The sequence below is a fragment of the Onychomys torridus genome, chromosome 16 (assembly GCF_903995425.1).
Source record: "Onychomys torridus chromosome 16, mOncTor1.1, whole genome shotgun sequence".
In the NCBI taxonomy this organism is placed as follows: Eukaryota; Metazoa; Chordata; class Mammalia; order Rodentia; family Cricetidae; genus Onychomys; species Onychomys torridus.
This window is the reverse complement of record NC_050458.1, coordinates 63,812,771-63,839,628: the sequence shown is the minus strand read 5'-3', so window position 1 is coordinate 63,839,628 and position 26,858 is coordinate 63,812,771. Positions and strand designations below refer to the sequence as shown.

Here is a 26,858-nt window from a genome sequence, read left to right as displayed (position 1 = left end):
TATCTCATTATAGGGTTAATTATTCCACCAGTCTCTTTCGACTGGCTTCAGGTGATCTGCCCTCCTGGAGGTGTCCCTGGAGCCAGGTGATTGGCCCATCCAACAGAAACCGTAGGTCTCCATTCAGGTCCGAGATTCCATCCCTTTTGGTCTTCCAGTGTTGCTGTGCCACAGCCTCAAGATGGGGACTCTTTGCAGCCCCACATCCTTGACCCAGACTTAAATACAAAACCGTCTTCCAAACGAGGGATGGGACGTGATGGGGCCCAAATCTTTTCCTCAGGGAAAGGCTGGTAAACGTTCTCATGGTTATATTATACGTGTGGAGTGCTCGGCTTTCCTTTTGTCTTTCCTGATAACCCATAACACTGTTGGAGGAGAGACAGTAGAAGCCTTTCTCTCTCTCTGGTTTAGCTAAACAATAATAAATCCATTTTCCTTTACCAGCATCTCTGGAATAGAAAGAAACTAAAGTGTTGATTTATGAACCTAAGTATCTTATAATAGTTTAACTCAATAATTACACTCAGTACACATTACATTTAAGAGTCTATTCTTTCTAGAACTGTGAGTCAATGAAATTCATCTGCTAAGAAATCACTTCAGTGTAAAAAGAAGGAGGGCTCCCTTAGAAATACCCCCAGCTGGGCGGTAGTGGCCTACACCTTTAATCCCAGCACGCAGGAGGCAAAGGCAGGTGGATCTCTAAGATCAGGCCAACCTGGCTGCAGAGTAAAACCCTGTCAACAAAATAAAACAAAAGAATGCCGGAGCACTTGCTGTGAGCAATCTCTAACACTCAAATGAATAACACCCAAAACCAAAAGGCAAAACAAAAAGAAAAATTTGCCACTGCCCCTTTAAAAGAAAAGCATTCCAAATTGCTTCTCTCTGAGCTAAGCCTGGAATTAAGGCAAAGGGGCTGACTCAGGCCTCGGGAGTCACTGCATTCCCCGAGCTCCCAGCCCATCTGCTGCTTGACGGATTCTCGGACCAAAATTCACATGTGGCTTCAGCTCCCGACAGCTGAAGTGGTCTTTTTTTTTTGTCCAATTGGAATTTCAGTTTGGGGCTGGCTGGGATGAGTTCACACACACCCTAAAAACAGGTTCTGTGGGTTAGAGAAGGCTCTCTGAGCTGAGAGGAATAAGCAGACATTTTAGAAACAACACAGGTTTACTTCCTGAACTCTGCATGAATAGTCCAGCTCCTTAATATAATCCTTACTGGATTTCATCTGCCCCCTAAATATCCGCTTGCGTTGTGACCAGAACAATGGGGTATGTGCATGCTGCTAGAAGATCTTAAGAGTTGGGATTGCAGCTGCCTGCAGCTGCCCCAGCCTCAGGCAGCCCTTGTAACCAGCTTGCTTAGTCCTAGAGAGACCCTCCAAAAGCTCCCTTTCACAGGTGAGGCCCAGCTAGAACAAATGAGCAGATGTCACGGGCTTATATTTACCTTTGTAGTTAAAAGAAAATTTAAGCAGATCCCGGGTGTGAATGTTCATAATTCTGCCTATGTTGATTGAGGTCAGTTACTTCTACAGTGAGTCTTTAGCAGTTTTTAATTGTGGGGCTCAAAATTTCCAAAATATCTTACCTCATATTTTAGAGAACATCAATTTAAAAATCAAGATCATAATTTTGGGGATAAAAATCTCTGTTTTGCACTTCATCTTTTGCACATATACAGCAGCATATTAGACATACAGCAGGTATCCAAGAAATTCATGCTTTGCAAAAAAAACCGCATTAGCCAGGTATGACAGCACACACGTGTACTCTCAGAACTCAGGAGGCAGAAGGAGGAGAATCAGGAGTTCAAAGACAGCCTCAGCTACTTGAGACCCTTTCAAAGGAAATAAAGCAACTAACAAAAGCATTAAAGGAACAGTGAATATGGTCGAATTCTGAGTTTAGACCACACAGTCTGCACAGTGTAATGTCATTTACACCCAAATACGCTAAGTACTTTCCGTTCCTATATCACCTCATTTAGCAACTCAGTCCACTTCCCAGGGTGCAGCTGTGACATTGAATGCAGTGGCACTTGGTAAAGGCCATACATTACTGTTACCCTTATTTTATATGTGACCACTATCTCGCACATCACACAGCTGGTCAAGTCACCCCAGCAGCCATTCTCCAGGGCCTTCAGTTTCCTTTTTTTGTTGTTGTGGTGGTGGTTTTTTGGTTGGTTGGGTGTCATTGTTTTTGCATGTGTGTGGTGTTTTGTTTTGTTTTGTTTCAGACAGGACAAGGATGGCTCTGTTCATTAACCACCCTTCTTTAAGCCACATCTGAAACACTTCATCTGAAAGACCATCTCAAGAGAAGGGCAAACATAATTCAGTACCCCAGGCTTGCCCATCTTTCCGTGGGCTCCATCACTTCCTCTTCACAAACCCTTGTGAGGCCATTACTAACATCTCAGGTATGAGGAATACATGACTGCAGAGTGGTGGGTGAACTATTGGGAGGCAGGGGGATGAGAACACAGCGCCTTGGGCTCAGGGTGCTGAGATGGGCCTCTAGCTACTCTCCTTGGTTCTTGTATGTTGTTAGTAACACTCCAATCAGCCATAAAGCGGATGCCTGTTTCAACCTGCCCTGTGGATACAAACCCAGTTAGGTGTTGACTTGTGCCATGAAATCATTCCAAGAGCACAGGCACAGGCACAGGCACAAGTGAAAGTGGCCACGGACACCGTGTGGTCACGGACACCGCTGTGCGGCAGCTGAGAGGGACGAGATGGAAATCTCCCCCTGAACGGAGCTCCAAGAGGCACGGAGAGAGAAACAGTCAAACAGAAAGTTCAGCATGGAGCCATTTCTGGTTTTTAAGAGTCACACAGAACAATGACGCACGTATTCATAGACATCCTTGACCACTGAGGGAGAACTGTCAATAACAACAGTTGGTTCTCTGGACCGGGGACCAGGCTTGAGTTTATTAACACAATGGGTGTGTAAAAGAAAAGGAACAGAGGACAAGGGTGGGGGAGCAGAGACTCTGCCAAAAATAAAAGATCAAAATAAATAAATCGGTTAGCGCGTTCAGCTGTTAACCGAAAGGTTGGTGGTTCGAGCCCACCCAGGGGCGATGGTCCTTTGGCTTTTAACAGGCTACTAACAGCTTTCTGAATAAACAGCCACTGGGAACGAGCTCACTCTGAAAAATGCACATTCCTACGTTCTATTCAGAAACCCTTGAGACCCACAAAAAACTGCAGCCTAGGTATGAAAAAAAAGAAAGAAAGGAAAAAAAGCAAAATAAATAAATCCAATAAACATTTTCTAAAGAGAAAATACAAGATTACCCACAAGCAGTAAAGGAAATGGCATGCACACACCAGGCTTAAAACCTCAGCCTCATCGTATCCATAGAGACCAATAGGTCAGAAGACAGATGTCAGGTTACTGTCTTATTATGGATTCAATGGTTTTTAATATTTAATATTTCTTATCTCAGCCGGAGGAGTTCTGGCATTCTCCGCTGTTGGAAGCAGACCAGGCTGGACTGACTGCGTTCCTTTGTGTTGTTTCCTTAACTACTGAGTGGAGAGACTAGAAACCCCCCAAAGGCTGCCACAATCAAACCAGAAAGGAAGTAGACAACACCATCAAAGTCAGGCACCCGGACCAGGTGAATTCCAGCCTACTTTCTTACCCTCTTCCCATCCTGTCTCTTCCTCCTCACAGAAGATTTTCTTTTACCTTTAAGAAACCTAAACTGCTCCACACTGAGACTACACTTTGTTCATTACTAAATGCCTACACCAAAGCCACGTTGAATTAATAAAGCATCAGAATTCAGTATATTAGCTTAACAGATAGGCTTTGCTTATTTGAAATGTACAAATGCATGTTTCTGAAGCATCAACAGTCTAATTCATTTTCAATTTTAAGAAACACACTCAGCTGAATTTTAAAAAATAGATCTCTTTTCCCCATGAAACCCACTTTTGATACAAGAGATAAATCACCCAGATAAGAGAGGCTATTTAAAGTACAAATCAAAAATATAATTAACTATGTTTGTAACTTACAATGTGTTTACTCATGACTAATAAAACTTAAGAGGGTTCTGAAATTTCAGCAGTTGAATCGTAAGCCTTGTCTTAAAAGGACTTCAAAGACAGAGAAATGCTAATGTCTCTGGTATAACTTAATACAGAAAAAAAAAGAGAACCCACACATAACATCAGCAGCAAACATACACTGCCACATCCAAGCAATTCATGATGGAACCGTATTCTGTTTCAGCCTCACCTTTAACAGACCCACGCTCTCTTCTGCCTTTGCTGGATGTACATGAATTTAAAAAGCGAAGAGACCTGGAGATTTCTGGCGAAGTAAATAAGAATCCAGTTAGCGATGTTTTACACTGTGCGTTAAGGAAAGAATTGATCTGAAGGACCCATTTCCAAGCATAGGAAACACACATTCCCCCCAAGCTCCTCCACCTCATTAAACGGGGCTGTCAGTTAGGAGCGGGGTGCCCATTGTTCACTCTCTTCTCCTCTAATTAGATTTGACAGATTGCTCTTTCTGGCTTGACTGGCTGTTGCCAAGAACAGAGAGAAAAGAGACGGGGCTGACCCTGTCGTCATGCCCTTGGGATCCGAGACCCTCATCCTAGTCAACAGATGACAGAAACATCCCCATGGGCTTCCAATCTGTTCCCTGCCTTCTTTGGCTCTTTTTATAAATGCTCCTGGCAGTCTGAATTTTCTTATCCTCAATACTGTGAAACCGATTGCCTGGACAGGCGATGGGACTATTGTTAATGTTACTCCATGTTGCTCATAGTAACACTGTGACCTTTGTTTTTTCTGCACGCCTGGGAAAGAGGGTAGGTGGTCACACTTCCTGTCCTCCTCTTCCTTCCATTCTGTGTTTCAGGGCCTCCTGGGCCTCAGATTCATTTTGAACCCTGCAGCTGAGGATGACCTTGAACTGGGAGTGGACACACCATGCCCAGTTTTCTTCAGCTGAGGATCTAACCTAGGGATTGTACATGCTAGACAAGTACTCATCTAGTCTAAAACCCGCAAGATGGTTCAGTGGGTAAGGTTCTAAGATCTGAGTTCCATGCCCAGAACCCACATGATGGAAGGAAAAAACTACTCTCTGATCTACACACACAAACACACTGTGGCACACACACAAAATGCCACATGCATAAAAATAAATAACTGAACAAAAACAAAATTTTTTTGAGATAATGTTGGGAGAATTCCCACAGAGCTACTCCTGGTTTGACTCCAGAGTGTTAGCACCTAGCCTCAATCTGCCATTTGTGATTGCTACCTTTTGTCTCCTGGTACTCTCTATGTGAATTTTGTCTGAGTTTTTCTGAAGGTGCAAAGCCTATGCAAATTTCGTTGAAGAAGAACCCAGAACACCGCAGGCATTCTTCAGATGTGAATTTGCATTTGGCATATTCCCTTTGGGAAGCTTAGATGAGAGGTGTTGGGGTGCGAAGATTAACTTGCTTAAGGGTATAAATTGGAGACCAATAAAAGGGCCCTTTGATGAGCTACAGTGGACCAGTCCACAGAGACAAATCCCCGCTGCAGCTGGGACAGGAGAGAATCATCCCTGAGGTGCCTCTGTCTCTTGATTCCATGGACCCGAGTGAACTTACACCCACGCCAGATATACAAGATAGGGTCTCACTATGTAACTCTGGCTGGCCTGGAATGCTCTATGTAAGCCAGGCAGTCCCGGAACTCAAAGAGATCCACCTGCCTCTGTCCCCCAAATGCTGGAAGTATGTAACACCGTGACATCTTGGCCCTACTACACACACACACACACACACACACACACACACACACACACACACAATCTCATATATATGTGTGAGATTATCTAATCTAATAGCTTTGTTTGGGAGGTTAAAAAACAGGAGGAGCTGAGAAGCACAGTGGTGTTTTAGTTAACACCTACTAACCCTTGACACTGAACAAGAGCCTGCTGATTTGTGGCCCCCATCCCACACTGGTCAGGATAATCCTTCTTTCCTTGAGGAAGGAATTCTCAGTCCAGGACAGTATTTTCAGGAACTACTTTCCTTGCAGAGAGCTCTTACAATAGAAGCTGAGTCATCAAATAGCAGTGGATTCTTGGGAACAGCAGGCTCAGGAGTGTGGCCCTGGCTGTGACCTTGGCTTCTCTCTATCTACCAAGCAGCTGGGACACCAGCAAATGCCATGTGCCCAGCTTTGCTACCAACATTTTTGTTTTGTCTTTGGAGACAAGAGTCAATCTGTATATCCCTGGCCTGGAACCTGATATATAGACCAGGTTGGCCTCACACTTGCTATGTTCCTCTTGCCTCTGCCTCCAGAGTGCTGGGATCACAGGCCTGCACCATCATGCCTGGTTCTGAGTGAGGAGTAAGAGATTCATGGTTCAGTTGGTAAATTGATCACCGAGCATGCACAGGTCCCCTGTTTCCGAATATTCCTTTACACGTGTGAAGATGTGTCATTGTGATTGGTTTAATAAAGGGCTGAATGATCAATAGCTAGGCAGGAAGAGGTTAGGTAGGACTTCTGGGGGCAGAGAGGACTCGGGGAAGAAGAAAGGCAGAGTCACCAGCCAGATGCAGAGGAAGCAGGACATGCAGGAGGAGATGTAAGAGCCACCCATGTGGCAGCATGTAGATGAATAGAAATGAGTTAAGTTATAAGAGCTAATGGGACAAGCTGAGCTTTCATAGTTAATAATAAGTCTCCATGACATTTTTTCTGTGAGCTGATGGCCCCCAAAAATCCATTTACAAGCTGGGCGGTGGTGGCGCACGCCTGTAATCCCAGCACTCAGGAGGCAGAGGCAAGTGGATCTCTGTGAGTTCGAGGCCAGCCTGGTCTACAGAGCTAGTCCAGGACAGACTCCAAAGCTACAGAGAAACCCCATCTCGGAAAGAAAAAAAAAATCCATCTACAATCCCTAGTACCACAAAAAGGCGTGGTGTGGTGGGAAACTTTAACCCAGAATGGATAATTACATTGGGCCCAGAAGACTCAAGACACAGTTGTTATTTGACCTCTACATGGGCCCTGTGGTATGCACATGCCTGCACAACACCACATCTCTCTCTCTCTCTCTCTCTCTCTCTCTCTCTCTCTCTCACACACACACACACACACACACACACACACACACACACACACACTGTCATAATTAAGCACTTTTGTATTTAGGTAGCTTTCCCCTCTTCCTGTGCCCTCACCAACAGGTTGATCTTTTTGAGCTCAGCCTGGCATGCAGCATTCTCTCTTACACCAGCCCCAGTGCCTCTGCCAACCAGTGCCTCTGCCAAGATGACGGCTTTCACTAAGAAAGCCAATTGTGTCAGAGCCCAGCTCATGTGTCACCTCTTCGGGGGGCCTTCCCTTTTACCTCACTCTGTGGTTTCAGGCTGGCCTTGATTTGCAGCAAGCCTCTTGAGTCAGCCTCAAAAGTGCTAGGATTACAGATCTGAGCCACCCAAACTAGCAAACAAACAGCCACCGGTGAACGAACGTCCTTCTGTTCTAGCTCTCTGGATCCAGGGCCTTTAGTGACATTTTCTCGTTAATGCTGTCAGTTTAAACTCTGCCTTAAAGGCCTTCAAAGCTGGACCGGCCAGTCAGTGAGCTTCACCCAGGATGGCTGCTTTATCTTGTAGGACAAGGCTCTGTTCACTCTTGCTTCTAGCACTTTCCACATGCACATCTCAGAGGTCATTGAAAGCGCAGCTTCAAGGTCATTCCTCCACAAGAGCTTGCTTTCCCAGCCCAGGCCTCCATGTCCTTCTGAAGCATTCATAGTTGACAACATCTCATTTAACACTTAATTATATATGCTTATGTTACATAATTTACCGGGCTCCTTAAAATGTGGGTTAGTCATCTCTCCCTCAACTAGATTACACATTTATTGAGTGTAGGAGCTGTAATTTATACTTCTTTAAGCCATAAATTCTGGACTCGACTACACTCCAGTCCTGGCTATTCCACAGAACTATCTCTACATCATCAAGCAAATGGCTTAATTTCTCTTGTCTATGTTCTAATACCCAAAATTAATACAGAAATAAAATTTCAGGATGGCCTGGGTATACGGTGAGGCTCTACCTCAAAAAACAAACAAACAAGCCAGAAAAATGTAAAGCTGCTGCTGCTTCTTCTTCTTCTTCTTCTTCTTCTTCTTCTTCTTCTTCTTCTTCTTCTTCTTCTTCTTTTCGAAACAGGGTTTCTCTGTGTAGTCTTGGTGTCTTTCCTAGAACTCACTCAAACTTGCAGAGATCTGCCTGCCTCTGCCTCCCAAGTGCTGGGATTAAAGGCGTGTGCCACCACCACCTGGCAAGCACCTGCTTCTTATGGATGGCACATAGCACTTTACAGAGGCAGGGTGTTCCAGGACAGTTCTATAAACTGTCATGAGTTCCAGGCTAGCTTGGGTTACAATGTGAGATTCTGCTTCAGAAAAAAATAACATAATTTAAAAAGTATTAACAACAGCTGGGTATATAGCTCAGTGGTAGAGCGCTTGCCTAACATTCATGAGGCCCTAGTTCAGTCTCTATATGACACACTACACACACACACACACACACACACACACACACACACACATACACTCACACATACACTCACACACACACACACACACACACACACACACACACACACACACACGAGTAATAATAATGACAAAGTCTTTTCAAATACATAAGAGAATTAGAAATTTGGTGCCTGGGGGCCAGGGAGATGACCTAGCGGTTAAAAGCAGAATTTGCTGCTTCCAAGGGCCTGACTTTGGTTCCTGGTACCACAATGGGAGACTTACAGCTGCCTGTGACTCCTGGGGGAGGGTTCAGATTTTGCTTCTGGCCTCTTTGGGGACCCACATTCAAGTGCACAAAACACACACACACACACACACACACACACACACACACACACACATAATAAAATCTTAAACAGACAAAACCCTGATGTGCATGCATAGATAATTATTGTAAAATATTGACTGGGAAAATTATACTTCCTAACATTTGAGAAGTGTCCCAGCACCTCCTGTGGAGCCCAGGCAAGGGACCATGAGGGCTCTCTTCCACAGGGTAGGTCACCAGAAACAAGCACTTGACGACAAAACATAACAGAGATGCTTAGGATATTCTGTGGGCTGCTACCACTAATCTGCCAAGAACCAACAGGACAAAGTACCCTTGGCTTGTGATCAGGAGCACTGGCTGCTCTTTCAGAGGACCTGGGTTCAATTCCCAGCACCCGTGTGATGGTTCACTGCAGTAACTATAGTTCCAGGGAATCTGATGTCCTCTTCTGGCTCCCTTAGACACCGTGCATACACATAAGGCACATACATACAGGCAGGCTAAATGCTCACACACAGAAAATAAAAAGTTAATAAATCTTTTCATAAAAAGTTCCCATTTGTGTGGTTTTTCTGCTTCTGGACGCATGTTCTCAAAGAACAGACATAAATTCCTTCGCCGACTGCCCCGTAGCTGAGGCGACGGTGTGTCTAGTAGAGTCTAAGACAATAATAAAGGGAGGAGAAAGTAATTAAAGACCCAGGGCCAAGCTCCAAGCATACCCTGTTATTACAGTTTACATTATACCAGTTACCGTGGGCCTCTCCTATTACTTTAAATGGCGTCAACCAGCTTGTTCTGAAGGGCCAAGCCTTTGTGTCTCATGTGGTCCCTGAACTGCATCCTAGTAAAAGCCTTGGGTCTCGGGTTGCTATGGAGAAGATGAACAACTACTGTGCCCCAGGAACGTGGGACCTTGGCAGCTGATACTGCCTCAAAGGCTATCAGGCCTGTGCAGGATGCATCCTGTCATGAAAGATGGCAGGAAGTTAACTGCTTAAAGAATATCTGTGAGATGTTAGCCACCGCCCCCCCATTCCTACTCTCTAGTATGCTTAAATATCCTATTTCCAAAGGAAAGATTAAAAATTAAGAGCTGACTGGAAGCAGAACTGATGTGGTGTTTTAGGATGGGCAAGCCAGCACACTGAGTCACAGCGCCACCTGCTCTGTGGTTTCCTTTGCCCAAACCTCTTAAAATGCTCCAATGAGTCAGTTACCAGTTGAGAGCGAACATGCCTGGCTGTCACCACCAGGTTCTGCCTCTTTGGACCCTGCCTTTCTGAGCTAAGATTTCTCATTAGTAAGATGACCACTGAGAATTAGTTAGGGAAACATCTTTCCTTCTCGTCCTGTGTGTCCACTCACCCTAGCCTCGGACTTTCCGTTCTGGCTGTACAAAAGCAATGATTTTGGGAGTGGGGGTACAGGGGGTTGAGACAGGGTTTCCCTGTGTAACTTTGGCTGTCCTGGAACTCACTCTGTAGACCAGGCTGACCTTGAATTTGGAGATCAGCCTGCCTCTGCCTCCCGAGTGCTGGGATTAGAGGGGTGCATCACCACCACCACCACCCAGATTACAAGAGCATCCCATCTTTAAGCTTAAATTTGCTGGCTAGAATGATGTGCTGTTTATCTCTTCCCCAACCCCAAGAAGTGTCTAGGAAGCATTTGGGGACGTCTGGATTCAAACTGGTCATTTCAAAGGCACGGAGAGGATGGTGACACTGAATGTTTGGCCATGTGGAGCTGTCCCAACGAATGTCTCACCCAAGCCGAACAGTCAATCCATGGAGAGCTGATGGATACACCGCTCTATTTCCCGGCTACTAGATTCTCAGATTGCTCTGGAGCCGCCATGATTGTCTTAACACATACTGGGCCTTTCAGTGCAGTCCTCTGATAGAACCTCAGAGCCGGCGGCAGTCAGCGTTAGGAAAAGGGCCAGGTCAGCTCTCCGTGTGTCAGTTGCTTGGCAGCGCCGTCCCCCTGGGGTGTCCCCTGGCATCCACCCAGCCTTGCCCTCACCATGAAGCTGCTCTTTGCTCTTCCAGTAAGTCATGAGTAATCTTCTCCTCTGCAACCGGTTTTCTGGAAGAGCTTCGCCCCGTGCCCCTCACCCCAGCATGAAAAGGAAACACACCTGAGGCTTTAGGGAAATAGTTGTTCCTTTTCATTGCTCCCAGTGCTCATCATTTAGTGTAATTTGAGTCCCAGCCCCTCTGGTTTCTGAGGCTTTCTTACATTATGCTAATTGCCTTTTTAAAGTGGTCCAGCCCTGAGTGACTGGCCTCTGTCCAGTGTTCAGTTGGGGAAAGAAGGGAAGGCATGCCTCACCCTGGGGCAATGCCTGCCGCATGAAGGGTACTAGCAGTGACTCCTCTGGCTGTGGCTTCAGGAACTCTAACGATACCCCCCAAAGGTAAAAGGACTGCCAGGCACCAAGTCAGCACTAAAGAGTCCAAAATCCAGTTCCTATTTAACCAAACAAGAAAATAGTTAACCTGAATTGCGGTCCAAATGGTCTCGGTATTGCTGACAGGAAACCTCTGAAACGCCAGGCCTCTAGTTACAGTCTGAGGGGAACATAGTCCCCCTCTCCAGAAATCTGCAGAATGAGGTCAAGCACGATGTTTTCAATGGCAGACAACATTCCAGTCAAAGGTATCTGCTGAATTCTACAAAAGTGAGTCATTTCAGCTGATTCGTCACCGAGGTCACACAAGCTGCATGTGTCCCCGGGCTTTAAAAATTAAAGTCCGGATTTCCTCTCTCATAGTCTACCAGTAGGGGAAGAGGCCTGGAAGGGCCAGAAGGAAGTACTATCAAAGAGAGTCTCAGGCTTTGACTTCGGTCCCTATAAAGCAAGAGAGATTCCTCTTTGGCGATACGCACCTGTAATATCAGAAAAGCTAGCCCCAGCTTCACATGACATCTGAAGCCAACCTGAGCTACATTACACAAGATCCTGACTGAAAACAAGATAAGGGGGCAGAGGAGATGGCTCGTCCGTCAAGGCATCTGTCCCTGAACTTGATGATCTGAGTTCCAGGCCCAGAACCGACAGAGTGGAGAGAACCAGTTCCCCGAAAATATGTGTATTTGAGATGTCTCACTAAATGGCCAAAGGCTTGTCTCAATCTGTCAGTCTTTCTGCCTCAGCCCCCTGAGTAACATGGATTATACAACCTGGCTCTTACACACACAGGCAGACGTGGTACCATATATCAGACAGGCCTCGGCTTTACTATGTAGCCAAGGATGACCTTCACTTCTGATCCTCCTGTCCTACCTCTGAGTGTTTGAGCAACACCTGGGGTTGTTTGTTTTGTGCTGGGGAGGGTTGGTTTGGTTTGGTTTGGTTTGTTTGTTTGTTTGGTTTTTTTTTTTTTGGTTTTTCGAGACAGAGACAGGGTTTCTCTGGGTAGCTTTGCACCTTTCCTGGAACTCACTCTTTAGCCCAGGCTGGCCTGGAACTCACAGAGATCCGCCTCTCTCTGCCTCCCAAGTGCTGGGATTAAAGGTGTGCGCCACCACAGCCCCACTAGATTTTGTTTTTATGAGACAGGGCCTCTAAACCAGGTGTGATGGCACACATCATTAATCCCAGTCTTGGGAGGCAGACGCAAGAAGATCTCTGTGAGTTTGAGGCCAGTCTTTGCTATATAGGAAGTTCCAGAACAGCTAGAGAGCTACATAGTGAGGCCACGTCTTGAAGAAACAAACAAACAAATAAACAAGTGAGTCTCTACTTAGCTCTGGCTGTCCTGAAACTTACTATGTGGACCAGACTGGCCTCGAACTCTTAGAGCTCCATCTGCTTCTGCCTCTGGAGTGCCGGGATTAAAGGCGTGCACAGGCCACTGTTCTGGGCCTCCCAACACCTGATTTTTATGCAGTACCTCATGCATACCAGGCAAGCACTCTACCAAATGAGCTACATCCTTAGCCCTAAATGTAGTCTTGATTATTTGAGTTTATTTCCTTATTTAATATATGTAGGATTTTTGCTGTTGTTGCTGGTGGTGTTTTTTTCTGGAGATGGGTCTCTCACTAAGCCTGGAGTTGGTAAATTTGGATAGGCTAGCTGACTAATGAGCTCTAGGGACCCACCATCTCTGACATTCCAGTTCTGGGATTATAGATTTGATCTGCCACATCCTGCTCTTCCGAATACACTGTGGATCCAAACCCAGGTCCTCAGGGTTTAGTGGCCAGCACCTTACCAAGGGAACATCTCCCTAGGCCATACTTAAGTTTTTCAGGTATGGTCACAAGTAACTCAGGCTGGCCTTGAACTCAGTATGTGGCTTAGGATGAGTCTTGGATTTCTGACCACTCTACTTCCATTTCCTGAGGGCTGGGATTATAGGACTGTGTCAAGGGTCAGCTTCTAAAGTAAATCTAGAATAAAATATTATGCCAGTGATATGACTCAGTAGGAAAAGACACTGTCAACAAACCTGGCTGTAGTCAGGCTTTTTCATCGGGACCATTGGCTCCCCAATAATGACATGGGGACTTATTATTAATCATGAAAGCTCGGCCTTAGCTTAGGCTTGTTTCTAGCTAGCTCTTATAATTTAAATTAAGCCATATCTTTTTAATCTACGTTATGCCACGAACTCATTATCTCATCTTCATTTGCCCATCCTGCTTCCTCCACGTCTGGCTGGTGACTCTGCCTTTCTTCTTCCCAGATCCCTCTCTGTCCAGAAGTCCCTCTTATGCCCCCTGCCTAGCTATTGGCTATGTTTATTAAACCAATCACAGTGACATATCTTTACACGGTGTAATCAAGTATCTCCCAACACCTGACAAACCCTAATTCAATCCCTAGGAGAAAACTGACTCCCTAGAGGTACCCTTTGTGCCCCTGCATGGTGCCCCCCAAGTCCGCCTACACCCCAACAAACAGGTGTAAATGTTACAGGTGGTATCTAAAGGCAGCCTGGGCTGGAAAGCTGGCTCTTGCAGTGGACCCGTACTGTATTCCCAGAGCCCACCTGGCAGCCCACAATCTTCTCTAGCTCCTGTTTCAGGGGGTCTGATGCCCTCTTCTGTCTTCCTGAGGCAGCAAGCACACACAGGCTATACAGACAGACATGCAGGCAAACACTCATAAACATTAAAGAAATTGTTCCAATGAAGGAATGAAAACTTACCCAGAAAGCCTACGGCCCTTAGAACGTGACTGTGCAGGCTCGAACTCTGCCGCTGTTGTTTACTTGGTGACTTTTGGCAAAATACCTAATCTTTTATGCCTCGATTTTGTCATCTTAAAACAGGAGTGATTATAGATAGTATCAAATTCTGAGAACTAAGAGGAAGAAGAATTCCAAGCACTCCAAAAATAAGGCAGCACGTGAAGACTGAGGTCAAGGGTAGCCTAGCCTACCTTGGTGAGTGTTGTTTTAAGAAAACATCTGGCTGGGCGGCGGCGGCGGCGGCGGCGGCGGCGGCGGCGGCGGCGCACACCTTTAATCCCAGCACTCGGGAGGCAGAGGCAGGCGGATCTCTGTGAGTTCTAGCCCAGCCTGGTCTACAAAGCGAGTTTCAGGATAGACTCCAAAGCTACACAGAGAACTCTGTCTTGGAAAAAACCAAAAATAAATAAATAAATAAATAAATAAAATAAAAATAAAAATAAAAATCTGGATAGGCCTGTCGTGGTGGAGCACGCCTTTAATCCCAGCACTCTGGAGGCAGAGGCAGGTGGATCTCTGTGAGTTCAAAGCCAGCCTGGTCCACAGAATGAATTTCAGAACAACCATGATGACACAAAGACAAACCTGTCTCAAAAAACAAAAGGAAGGGGGGAGAAACATCTGGATGTAGTGGAGCATACCTGCAATGCTACCACTCGGGAGGTAGAGGCAGAAGGATCTCAAATTGAACAGATTGGAGTAAACAGAAGCCAGTTCCAGGCCAATCTGGGCTCTCAGCAAGACTCTACACAACACACTAGGCCCATGACACAGTCATTACAGCTGAGATCAAAACGTCACAAATCTAAAGACTTCTTGGGCTACAGAGCAAAATGCCCAGCACAGAGTCCAGTGTACAGTAATTACTTAAAACATGTATTTACATCTCTCTGGCTAGAGAGATGCCTCAGTGGTTAAGAACACTGACTGCTCTTCCAGAGGACCTGAGTTCAGTTCCCAGTGCCCACACGGTACTCACAACCATCTGTAACTCCATTCTAGAAGGTCCTACCTCTTCTTCCGGCATGTCCAGGGCCAGGTACACATGTGGTACACAGACATACAGCAGGCAAAACATCTATACTCATAAAATAAAATAAGACAAAATTTTAAAAAGAAATATTACTGAGCTGGGCACAGAGGTACACATCCCCCACTGCACACACTAGTTCAAGGGTCCTTTTTTCTCCAATACATTTATTTATATTATTGTTGCTGCTGCTGTTGTTGTGTGTGGGTGTTTGTATGGTCACATTGTGCACACATAAATACACATATGCACAGCTTGCTTCTGGAGGAATACCTTTGTATTGTTGTTTCTAGGGATCAAACTCAGGTCATCAGGCTTAGCAGCGCCTTTATCTGCTCCCCTCCTCCTCAACTCTGTGTTCAGATTCTTTATTATGCTTTTAGTTAAAGCTGGTGATAACAGAACATGCATCATATCTTAATCTATTCCCCAACATCTTCCTAGCGCTCTGCAGTGGGGACTGACACTCATGAAGATGCCGATGAGCCATTTGTGCGAAGCTACCATTTTACACAGATTGTAGAACACAAAACAGACCGCTTGCATAAAATCCCAGGGGATAATGGAAGCTGGATGTTTTGCAATGGTTTTTATCTCCAGTGCTTCTGACACTAGCTCCCGGTGTTTAGGCAAACAGAGGCTCTGAGGGACCTCGCAACAGTAGCCCAGAGCCTCCTGGTTGCTAGCAACAGTAACTACATAGAGCCACAAAGATTTGGCCTTTTACAGAGTACTCAGAAGCCTGGGGCTGGTTTCTTATTTCAGACACAGCAAAGGTAGCACACAATAGCTGCTTCCTTCCTGTATTCTTAGCTTTCCTTTACTGATCTACTCTTAACCTTTTTTTTTTTTAAGATTTATTTATTTATTATGTACACAGAAGAGGGCACCAGATCTCATTACAGATGGTTGTGAGCCACCATGTGGTTGCTGGGAATTGAACTCAGGACCTCTGGAAGAGCAGTTAGTGTTCTTAACCTCTGAGCCTTCTTTCCAGCCCATGACTTTTACTTATTTATTTGTCCATATGTGTGGATGTGAAGGTTGAAGGAAAACTTTGGTGCATAGATTCTCTAATTCTACCACGTACATCATTGGATCGAACACAGGCTTGGCAGCAGGTGACTTTACCACTGAGTCATCTCAATTTCCTCTACTCTGCTTTTCAATTTTAAATACTTTTTTTCATACAATATATTTTGATCATGCTTTTCCCTTCCCCAACTCTTCACAGATCATCCCCACCTACCCAACTTTATGTTCTTTCTCTCTTTCAAAAAAAAAACAAAAAACAAAAATAAAACCAAAACAATAAGATGAAAATGCCCAAACAAAACTAAATTATTGTATTTATAAACTTTATTATATTCATATACTTTATTATATTTCTAAAATGCCCATACACAAATACGGAGTTCATTTTGTGTTGCTAACTATTTCTGGGAATGAAGCGCGCCCTGGAGTGTGGTTGATAGACTCAGTGAAACTCCACTGGAGGAATTGATTTTCCCTCTGCCAGCAAGTATTAACTGCAAATAGTCTTGATTAGGGATGAGATCCGGGTCCACATCCCCGTCTCTGTGCTAGACCCTGTGTGACTTGAAGCTGTGCAGACCCTGTGAGGAGACAGAGTCACAGACGGAGTCACGTGTGTCCTAGGCAGGCCTCAAACTCAGTTTGTGTCAGAAGACGACCTTGCTTTCCTGCGGTCTCCCGAGTCATCACGTCTGGCTTGTGCTGTGCAGCCGACTGAGCTACTCAAGCAGTTTATGCGGCCGGCTGCATCCGGGTCTCTAGACTTGGGCTTTTTAAACAATCGTAAACATTTTTGTAATTGTTGGTCTTCCGTGAGCATTACTATTGATTTCCACTCTCCTGTACACACTTAGGAATGGTAACTGGAAGATTTCTTTCCCGAGTTTCTTCTCTAATTCGTTTTTCAGATAAGGTAGAAGCATGCAGAAGATGAAATGCAGCGTGGCAGTGTAAGGTTTTTCCATGACTCATGGAAGGAGATCGCGTGAGAGCTCCTCCTTGCAGAATCCACACTCTGCTCTCCAATCCCTCCGAGCTGCCGTATTTCAGTCCCTGACCACCGGGCTCCTGCCTCTCCCTATCCTTTTTATCTGCCATGAACTGTTTTCTCTTTTGCCTGAAGCTGTAAAGTCAGGTGACAGGAAAAGTAGTGACTGGGTTGAAAATTACCCCCAACCTTGCTAGTCCATCTCCTAGCAACTGTACGGTTTGTTGCTTAGCAACATGAGAAGTGAGAGCGCAACCACTCTCACAAATCTAAAAATACAGAAAACATTTTTTAAAGACTCAACGGTGGACTTCTCTATTAAAATATACTAAATGCAGAGACAGTCGTAGAGATTAGCTCTGGTGCGTCTCCACCTCTTACAATGTGCACCCTGGAACAATCTGCTCTTGACAGAAGCAGAAGAAGGGGAAAACCTGCAGCCTTTTAAAATCTTTTTGCTTCTGTGTGTCCATAACCAGGGCTTAAATTTGTGGGAGGGGAGAGCTGCTCAGATGATTCCTAAGGTAACAGTGCTTGCCACCAAACCTGATGATCCCTGGGACCCACGTCGGAAGGAGACGACCAGCTAGCTCCCACAGCTGTTCTCTGATCTCTACCTGTGTGCCACATGAAACCCATTAATTAAATACATGTATTTTGTTTTGTTTTTAACTCAAGTTCAGGGGCTGGAGAGACGGCTCTGTGGTTAAGGTCACTGGCTGCTCTGGGACCTGGGTTCAATTCTTATCAATTTTTAAATCTAAAGGAAGATGGAGAAATATTTTTCTTAAATATCCCCTTAAGTCGGATGCAGTGACTCATGTCTATAATCCTAGCATTTGGGAAGTAGAGGCAGGAGGGGAAGTAGTTCAAGACCAGCCAGGACTACATGAAACACTGTCTCAAAGAAACAGACAGGACCTGGGGTGTGGCTTAGCAGGTAACCTGGGGTGTGGCTTAGCAGGCAAAGGAACTCTCCATCAAGCCCCAAAACCTGAGTTCCAGCCTGGGACCCAGATGGTAGAGAGAGAGTTGACTCTTTAAAGTTGTCCTTTGACTTCTGGAGTGTTCCATGACATGTGCACCCACTCATGCCTTTAATCACAAAACTAAGGAGGCAGAGGCAGGTGGATCTCTGTGAGTTCAAGACCAGCATGATCTATGGGGTGAGTTCCAGGACAGCCAAGGCTACACAGTGAAACCCTGTCTTGGAAACCTCCCCTACCCCCCCCCCCAAAAAAAAAGAAAGAAAAATAAAAAACAGACCCATACCAATTACACCAAACTTTGACGTTTCCAAGAGGGAAAACTACTAATTCTAAAAGACTCTGATTGGCTGAATACAAGCTACTGAACAGTTCGGGGAAGGAGACAGAAATCTTCAGCAGCACATCTACTTCAGAGCACCGAGGAAGGACGGGCACTTGGGGCCACTCCAACACCATTCGGAAGCTTGTCTTCTGTTTGAATTTACATATTTGTGGTGGTTGGAATGGTAAATGTCTCTGAAAGCCTTGGGTATTTGAACTCTGGTGCCCTTTGGCCTTGGTGCTGTTGGGGAGGTTATGGAAACTTCAGGAGCACGGCCTTGCTGGAGGAAGTCCCTGGGCTTTAAGTTTGCTCAATTTCAGTTTGCTCTGCTTCAAGTCTGAGGTTGAAGATGTGACTCTCAGCTTTGGTTCCTCCCATGACTCCTGGCTATCAAGGCTCTCCCTCTGCGACTAAACCAAAATAAATTCTTTCTTACTTTTGGCTCTGGTGTCTTTTGAAAACGAATACAATGTTAAAAGAGGTCAAAGATCGAGCCCCAAATCTTATGCTACATCGTGTCTTCCATTAGGTCCTTTGACTAACAAAATTGGTCAAGCTTTACAAGTTCGTCATTTGCTGGTTCCAAGTGTTATTAAGGTGATCTTCAAATATAGTTGACAGACTTAATGATTGGTTGAAATTAATTTTAAATAAATATAATGACATATTTACCATAGTGCACGGAAGGGGTTGGGGCATGGCTCAGACAGCATTGTGCTTGCCACACAAGTATGAGGACCTGAGTTCAATCCCCAGCATCCAGACGGTAAAGCCAGGCACCGTGGCTCATGGCTCATGCCTGTAACCTCAGCTCCGAGGAAGTAGACCCAGAGGATCTTTGGGGACCAGTGACCAGGCAGTTTAGCTAACAAAAGATAAAGATTGGGGAGAAACGTGAGAAACCGGTACTGGGTGTGGGGGGGAGGGGAGCCTGGAGTTTCCTTTGATGACTGTTAAATCCCTGTAGCCAGAGCACCATGGCAACCTTCCCAGTCTGCCACTTAATTTCCATCTGCTCGGCAGAACAAAGGGAGCTGAACAAAGGTGGTCCAGCATACATTCTGCTAGTGCCCTGGGCATCATCTAAGTCAATGAAATGCAACTAAGTTATCAATTGTGTTTTACAAAAACTGGGCTTCCAGCTGGCCGGGGATATGGCTCAGCTAGTAGAGTGCCTGCCTATGATGTGGGAAGCCCTGATTTTGACTGCCCAGCACTAAGCAAAACTGGGTGTGGTCGTACGAACCTGTCACTGCAGCATTCAGGAGAGCAAGCCGAAGGAGCAGACATTGATCAAGGTTATCCTTGGCAATACAGCAAGTATGAGGCTAGCCTGCGGTACGTGAAACTGTTTCAAGAGAATAAGGAGGATGAAGAGAAGGGAGAAGAAGAGGAAGAGGAGGAGGATCGGAGCAGTTAGGTTATAAAATAAAGGAGAAGAATGAACAGCTTAAAAGAATGGAGTGGTTGTGGGCAGTGGTGGTGCACACCTTTAATTCCAGCACTTGAGGGGCAGAGGCAGGTGGATTTCTGTAGCAGAAATCTGAACAGGTCTTATTAATAAGAACAAACCTGAGGCCAGTTATTGGGGTGAATGCTGGAAGATCAGAGAAGCAGAACAGGCCACAGCTACCTCACCTTGCCTGTTCCTCAGCTGATCCTGTTTCCTCAGACTGGAAGCCTCTGTGTCCTCATCCAAATGGAACTCAGCTGAACTGCTGCTCAAAAGCCTGAAAGCTGAACCAGCCAAATGCTTCTAGTTTCTGGTCTTCCCGCCTTATATATCTTTCTGTTTCTGCATCACTCCCTGGGATTAAAGGGTTGCTTTCTGGGATTAAAAGCGTGTGTCACCATGCCTGGCTGTTTCCAATGTGGCCTTGAACTCAGAGAGATCTGCCTGCCTCTGCCTCCCGAGTGCTGGGATTAAAGGTGTGTACCACCACCACAGAGACACTTGCTCCACCATGTTGATGGCTGCTCTATTCATAATGGTCAGAACCTGGAAACAACCTGCATGTCCCTCAACAGAAGAATGGATCAAGAAAATGTGGTACATTTACACAGTGGAGTGTTAGCTGCTAAAAAAGAATGAAAACATGAAATTCGAAGGTAAATGGATGAGCCTAGAAAAAAAAAAATCATCCTGAGTAAGGTATATCAGACCCAGAAAGACAAATATGGTATGTATTCACTTATATTGTGGATACTGGCTACTAGGTCAATGATAACCAAGTTACAATCCAGGGTAAGGGACTAGGGGGTACAGAGAGATCTCCTTAGGAGAGGGAAATAGAACAGTTAGGGATGGATGGAGAGCAGAAGAGGGGGATCAAGAAGGGAGAAGGAGGAGGGGGGGTAAGGGAGGGAATATGAGGAGAGACAGCTAAACTTAAGGGACAGTTGAGGAGTAGTATGAATACCTACTACAACAGAAGCTTCCTAAAATATATACATATGTGAAGACAAACTAAGTGAAATCACCAAATAATGGGAGAGACAGGGCCCCACCTGGACACCTTTTGTCACAAAATGAATCTTCCAGTACCAGGACTGGGTTACATCTAATTGAATTGTTGGTCAAAGGGGTTCCATGGGAACCCCCAAACAACCAGGCTGTTACTAAGACTATGGTTGGTCTCCATGAGGTGATGCCAGGTCTCATTGCTGAAGACAACAGCCACACAGCTCACTGAAGAGGGAGAAGTCAAGTTGGTGTCTACATGGAGCCTCCACCCCTATGTGCTAGCATCTTTGATGCAGGAAGGTGCTCTCTCTCTTCTTTGTTGACGGTGTTGTTGTTTGTTTTTTGAGACAGGGTTTCTCTGTGTAGCTTTGGTACCTGTCCTGGAAATCACTCTGTAGACCAGGCTGGCCTCGAACTCACAGAGATCTGCCTGCCTCTGCCTCCCGAGTGCTGGGATTAAAGGCGTGCGCCACCATCGCCGGGCCAGGAAGGTACTCTTTAAACTACTGAAAGGGAAACATAAACACCAACCCAGCCACAAACCCTGTGATCTATAATGCTGTCATGCCTGCAAGATGTGCTAGAACCGCAGAGATCCTCAGCCTTCTTAACGCTGTGACCCTTTAATACAGTTCCTCATGTTGTAGTGACCCCCCACCACAGAATTATTATTTTATTGTTACTTCATAACTGTGATTAGCAATGGTTATGAATCATAATGTAAACATCTGTGTTTGCCAATGGTCTTAGGCGACCCCTATGCAAGGATCATTTGAACCCCAGGTTTAGAACCACTGTGGTAGGCAACAGTGGCTCAAAGCTTGTGGAGGTAACCAGCCAATATCTGATTTGACATAGGGTCTACTCCACGAAATGGAATCCATACCAGACACTGCTCAGGTGACACCCAAGGACCTGGGGTAAAGCAAATACTACTGGTCTTCAAAAAACAAAAGTAGCAATAAAATGAAAACTAACTGTCGGGCATTGGTGCCGCACACCTTTAATCCCACAGTGCTTGGGAGGCAGAGGCAGGTGCACCTCTGAGTTCAAGGCCGGCCTGCTCTACAAAGCGAGTTCCAGGACAACTAGGGCTCCCCAGAGAGAGCCTGTCTGGGGGAAAAAAAGACTCCTAATGATATTCTGCTATACTCATAGAAACAAAGACAGCCAGGCATTTTGCAGAGAGACACCTAGGAACACTCAGCCCTAAACAGGATGTCGCCATGAAATCTGTCCCCTCAGGGGCTCCTGTGGAAGAAGAAGCAGAGAGTATGAGAGCCAGAGGGGATGAGGGACACCAAGAAAACAAGGCCCTTTAAATCAACATGACCAATGTGCATATGAATCCACACAGAGAAGGACAATGCTGCTTACTGACTTGCTCCCTCTGGCTTACTCAGTTACTTTCTTATACAGAACAATCCCACTTGCCTAGAATGGTACCACCCACAGTGGGCTGGGTCATCCTACATTGATTAGCAATTAAGAAAATATCCACTGGCCAATCTGATGAAAGGATATTTTTTTAGTTGACATTTCCTCCTCCCAGGTGACTAAGTCTGTGGAAGCTGGAAGCTGAAGATAACTATGACATTCCACCCCCAACTCCTACCCCAGTCAACCTTGACACATAAACATGTCACTTCAAACCATAACCTTTCAACACGTTAAAAAATCTAGGACCTCAAGAGAAGAGAAAAGAAAAGAAAAGAAAACAACCCAAGATCTCTTTAAATTTTTAATGTCTCTCAACTATGGGCTCCCATAAAATCAAAAACAAGTTTGTCTCAACAACAACAAATCCCAGCACTTGGGAGGCAGAGGCAGGTAGAACTTTGTGAGTTCAAGGCCAGCCATGGTCTACAGTGAATTCCAAGATAGTTAACGCTATACAGTGTGACCTTATCTCAAAAAAATATATACTTTCTTATGCTAACAGGGAAAAACAAGGGGAGATTATAATCAGATCAACATAAAACCCAAACCTGACTATATAAAAAGCTCAGTGTCCAGTGTCTGGGACTCACTTATGAATTTCTGGGCTCCAATGGGCTTGGGTAGGCTCTCTGCTTTGACTCTGCCATCCAGAGCACAGAGTTTGGCTTATAGGCTCAGGTGGAATCCATTCCACAACTGCCACGACCTTGGTCAATGCCCCCTGACCCTGGCATCTCCAATATCCTGGGGTCTCCATCCACTGCAGCTGAGACCGCTCCATCACCAGTACCTCCTCGTATCTCTCACAGTGCCAAGCCTCAGGTTCTTTCCATGACTCCTTCACTCCTGGGGCCTCCACTGCACCTACTGTTTTCCACACCAACTTCTAGAACATTTATTTAAAACTGAACGCAATTTAAAATCAGTGTGTGCAGCTAGGGATGTAGCTCTGTTGGTAGAGTGCTTGTCTAGCACTCATGAAGCCCTGGGTTCAGTCCTGAGCACCACATCAAAACAGGCATGGTGTGAAATGCCTATTGTCCCAGCACTTGGAGCACAGAAGCAGGAGGCTCGAAAGTTCAAGGTCATTCTCAGTTACATTGCAAGTCTGAGCCCAGATTGGAACTCATGAGACTCTTGTCTAAACAAACAAGTAAACTGGCTTGAGGAGATGGCTCAGTAAGATTCTTGCCATACAAGTGTGAGGACCCATGTCTGGATCCTTAGAAATCACATAGACCTGGGAGAGTTAACAGGAAACAAGACAGAGATCCTGTTCTAAAAGTGGGGTGGGGGGCCCACACCCCAGGCTATCCTCTGACTTCTCCATGTGTACATGCTTATAAGGCCCATTGTTATTCAAACCACCAGTGTGTGTGTGTGTGTGTGTGTGTGTGTGTGTGTGTGTGTGTGTGTGTTTGGTAATTTCTTTCTTTCTTTTTTTTTTTTTGAGCTGAGGATTGAACTCAGGGCCTTGCCCTTGCTAGGTAAACACTCTACCACTGAGCTAAATCCCCAATCCTGGTAATTTCATACACGAATACACTCCCTATTCCAATTCCAAATTGGAATTTCTCCTTACAAGTTCCTATCTTCCTCCTCTTTGTCTTCTCTCCCACTGCCCTTCGACTGAACCTCACACAATCGTCATACTGCTTTTAGTATAGTACATATACATGACAGATCATGCTGCAGAATACAGATCACGTCACTCTAGTGTTTAAAGTAGACTAATGACTCCCTACTGTGTATAAAACGATGATCACGAATCCTTAATTCACCTCTTTCAATTCCGTACACATCTTCTACTTAAAATCATCTGAGTGAAAGCTGGCGGTGGTGGCGCACTCCTTTAATCTCAGCAACTGAGAGGTAGAGGCAGGTGGATGTCTGTGAGTTCTAGGCCAGCCTGGTCTACGGAGTGAGTTCCAGGACAGCCAGGGCTACACAGAGGAACCCTATCTCAAAAAACAAACAAACAACAAACAATAATGAAAGAACAGCCCTCATAAACCTCATATGTTTAACACTTGGTCAGCAATTGGTGGAACTGTTTGGGAAGGATTAAAAGGTGTGTCCTTCTTGGTGGAGATAAGTCACTGGGGATGAGCTTCGAGGTTTCAAAGGACTAGTTCCATTCCCAATGTGTCTCTCTGCCTCCTATTTGAGGTTTGAGATGTGAACTCTCAGCTGTTCTTGTCACCATATTTTTGCTCCACTATCATGGACTGTCACCCTCTGGAGCCATAAATACAATTGAATGCTTTCTTTTATAAATTGCCTTGGAGCTGGGCAGTGGTGGCACACACCTTTAATCCCAGCACTTGGAAGGCAGAGGTGGGTCTATCTCTGTGAGTTCGAGGCCAGCCTGGTCTACAGAGTGAGTTCCAGCACCAAAACTACACAGAAAAACCCTGCTTTGAAAAACCAAACCAACCAACCAACCAAATAAATAAATAAATAAATAAATAAATAGCTTTCATCTTAGTTTTTTTAGTTTGCTGTTTTTGTTTTTTGAGACAGTTTCTCCATGTAGCCCTGGCTGTCCTGGAATTCACTCTGTAGACCAGGTTGGCCTTGAACTTACAGAGATCCGCCTGCCTCTGCCTCCAGAGTGCTGGGATTAAAGGTGTGCACAGTCATAGTGTTCTATCACAGCAATAGAAAAATAACTAAGGCACACTCCAAAAACAAAAACGTGGGCTGGGAGATGATAACTCGGTGCTTGGATAGCCCGACAACCTGAGTCTAGATCCCTGGATCCATGGGAAAGCCAGTATCAGCTTGTCTTCTTGCTGACCTTCACTGTGTGTGTCTTTACACATGAACGTGCCAACACACACACACACACACACACACACACACACACACACACTAAACACATAAGTACATCGAATTTTCTGTTAAAAAATGAGATTTGAGATCTGGGTATGATGGCATATGCCTAAAATCAGCACTTGGGCAATGAAAGCAGAGGGATCAGGAGTTCAAGCCAACTACAGCTACATATTGAATCTATCCCAGGCTACACGAGCCATTTCTCAGCATAACAAACAAGAAAAGTTTATGAAGTAGACTTGACGTGACTTAGGGTGATTCCCAGGAGCCCAAATCAAGTGAGAGAGAAGCCAATGATGGTTTCTGTTTCTGACTTCAGAAGCCAGGTGAGCAACACAACCTTTCAGAGCTGAGTATTGGAGAAGGTAGCAAATTCAATATCAGATACTTGAGAAAGCTAAGGTGAGCTGGAGCTAAGGGGAGACATCATCTGGGGTTGAGTCTCATGGCACGCACAAGGCTTGGTAAAGGGCAAGGTCTGAACACGCAAATAGGTAATTAAACCACAGAAGTAGTAAGAAACAAAGTTTTTATGGCAATATCTCTGTGAGCAGAATGAACCTGTTAGCAGGATGTATTATAACTTGCTTGTGGATGTATGTAAAGGAATCAACAGTCAAATTAGAACCAGCAATATGTAAACAAATAAACATGTCATCCACAGTTTGAATGCTATTACATAAGGAGGAAAAAGAGCAGACTGATCCACCCACTCAGATCTCCACTTACATATTGAAGATGGCAGGCTTTAGTCTGTTTCTGACCCAGATCTTACGGTTATTTATGCTCAAGAGGAGAGAAGAACACCTCTCCTGTGCATAAGGAACCAAATGGCTCTGAGGTAGAGTGACAAAGAGTGATCCTTACAAATCCTTTTTTCATCCTCTGCAAAAAGCACAAAGAACTGAGCATTGGGGAAAGAAGACATTTCTCAGCCTTTTATATTGGAAAGAAATAGAAATGCATCATTGTACTTCAAGAAAAAAAAAAAAAGGTTTGTATTACACTTCATCATGGCCTTGTAGTGTATGATTTTTTTTTTCATTATTAAAATTTGGGGGAAGGAGGGGAGGCTTAGTTGGTAAATGCTATGTTCACCAAGGTTGGGAATTTGAGTTTTATTCCTGGGACTCCCATGGTGACAGGAGAATCTGCTCTCATAGCTGCCCTCTGGCCTCTAGACATACTGTGGCACACTCACACACACAAATATGTGCAATAAATGCAATCATTTTAAATTGTGACAATATTTTCAATAAGCTGTTTATCAATCCCTATGGATGCATCTTTTTTTAATGAAGCAGAGTTGGGGGACTTTAAAATAGATTTTTTTTTTTTTTTTTTTTGGTTTTCCGAGACCGGGTTTCTCTGTGTAGCTTTGGAGCCTATCCTGGAACTCATGCTGTAAAACAGATTTTTAAGCATGAGAGTTAAGAGAGAATCTGTCAGAAAAATACCCAAGAGAGTGGGTGTGGTCTTCTCTAAGACCAAGCAGGGGTGTGGGCTTTTTAAGAGAGAGCTGCCATCACTTAATTCTTATCCTTGCTAAATGTACTTACAGATTAGAAGTATTCATCTTTATTCCCGATTCTTTACTAAAATAAACTTTTATCTCCTAAAATGACGGAGAGGGTGGAGGATTGTTTCTCCTAT

General features: G+C 45.0%; 1 protein-coding gene across 2 annotated transcripts in view; it reads right to left on the bottom strand.

Moving 5' to 3' along the window:
- LOC118597454 overlaps positions 1–26,858 on the bottom strand; it is a 35,725-nt gene that overhangs the window by 6,456 nt on the left and 2,411 nt on the right. The window contains exon 1 of one of the 2 annotated variants that reach the window (XR_004946816.1): positions 4,272–4,541. The exons of the other annotated variant lie outside the window; for it this stretch is intronic. The gene's annotated coding sequence lies outside the window, so the exon portion shown is untranslated. Of the gene's footprint in view, positions 1–4,271; positions 4,542–26,858 lie in introns of those variants that run through there. 2 annotated transcript variants of the gene reach the window in all.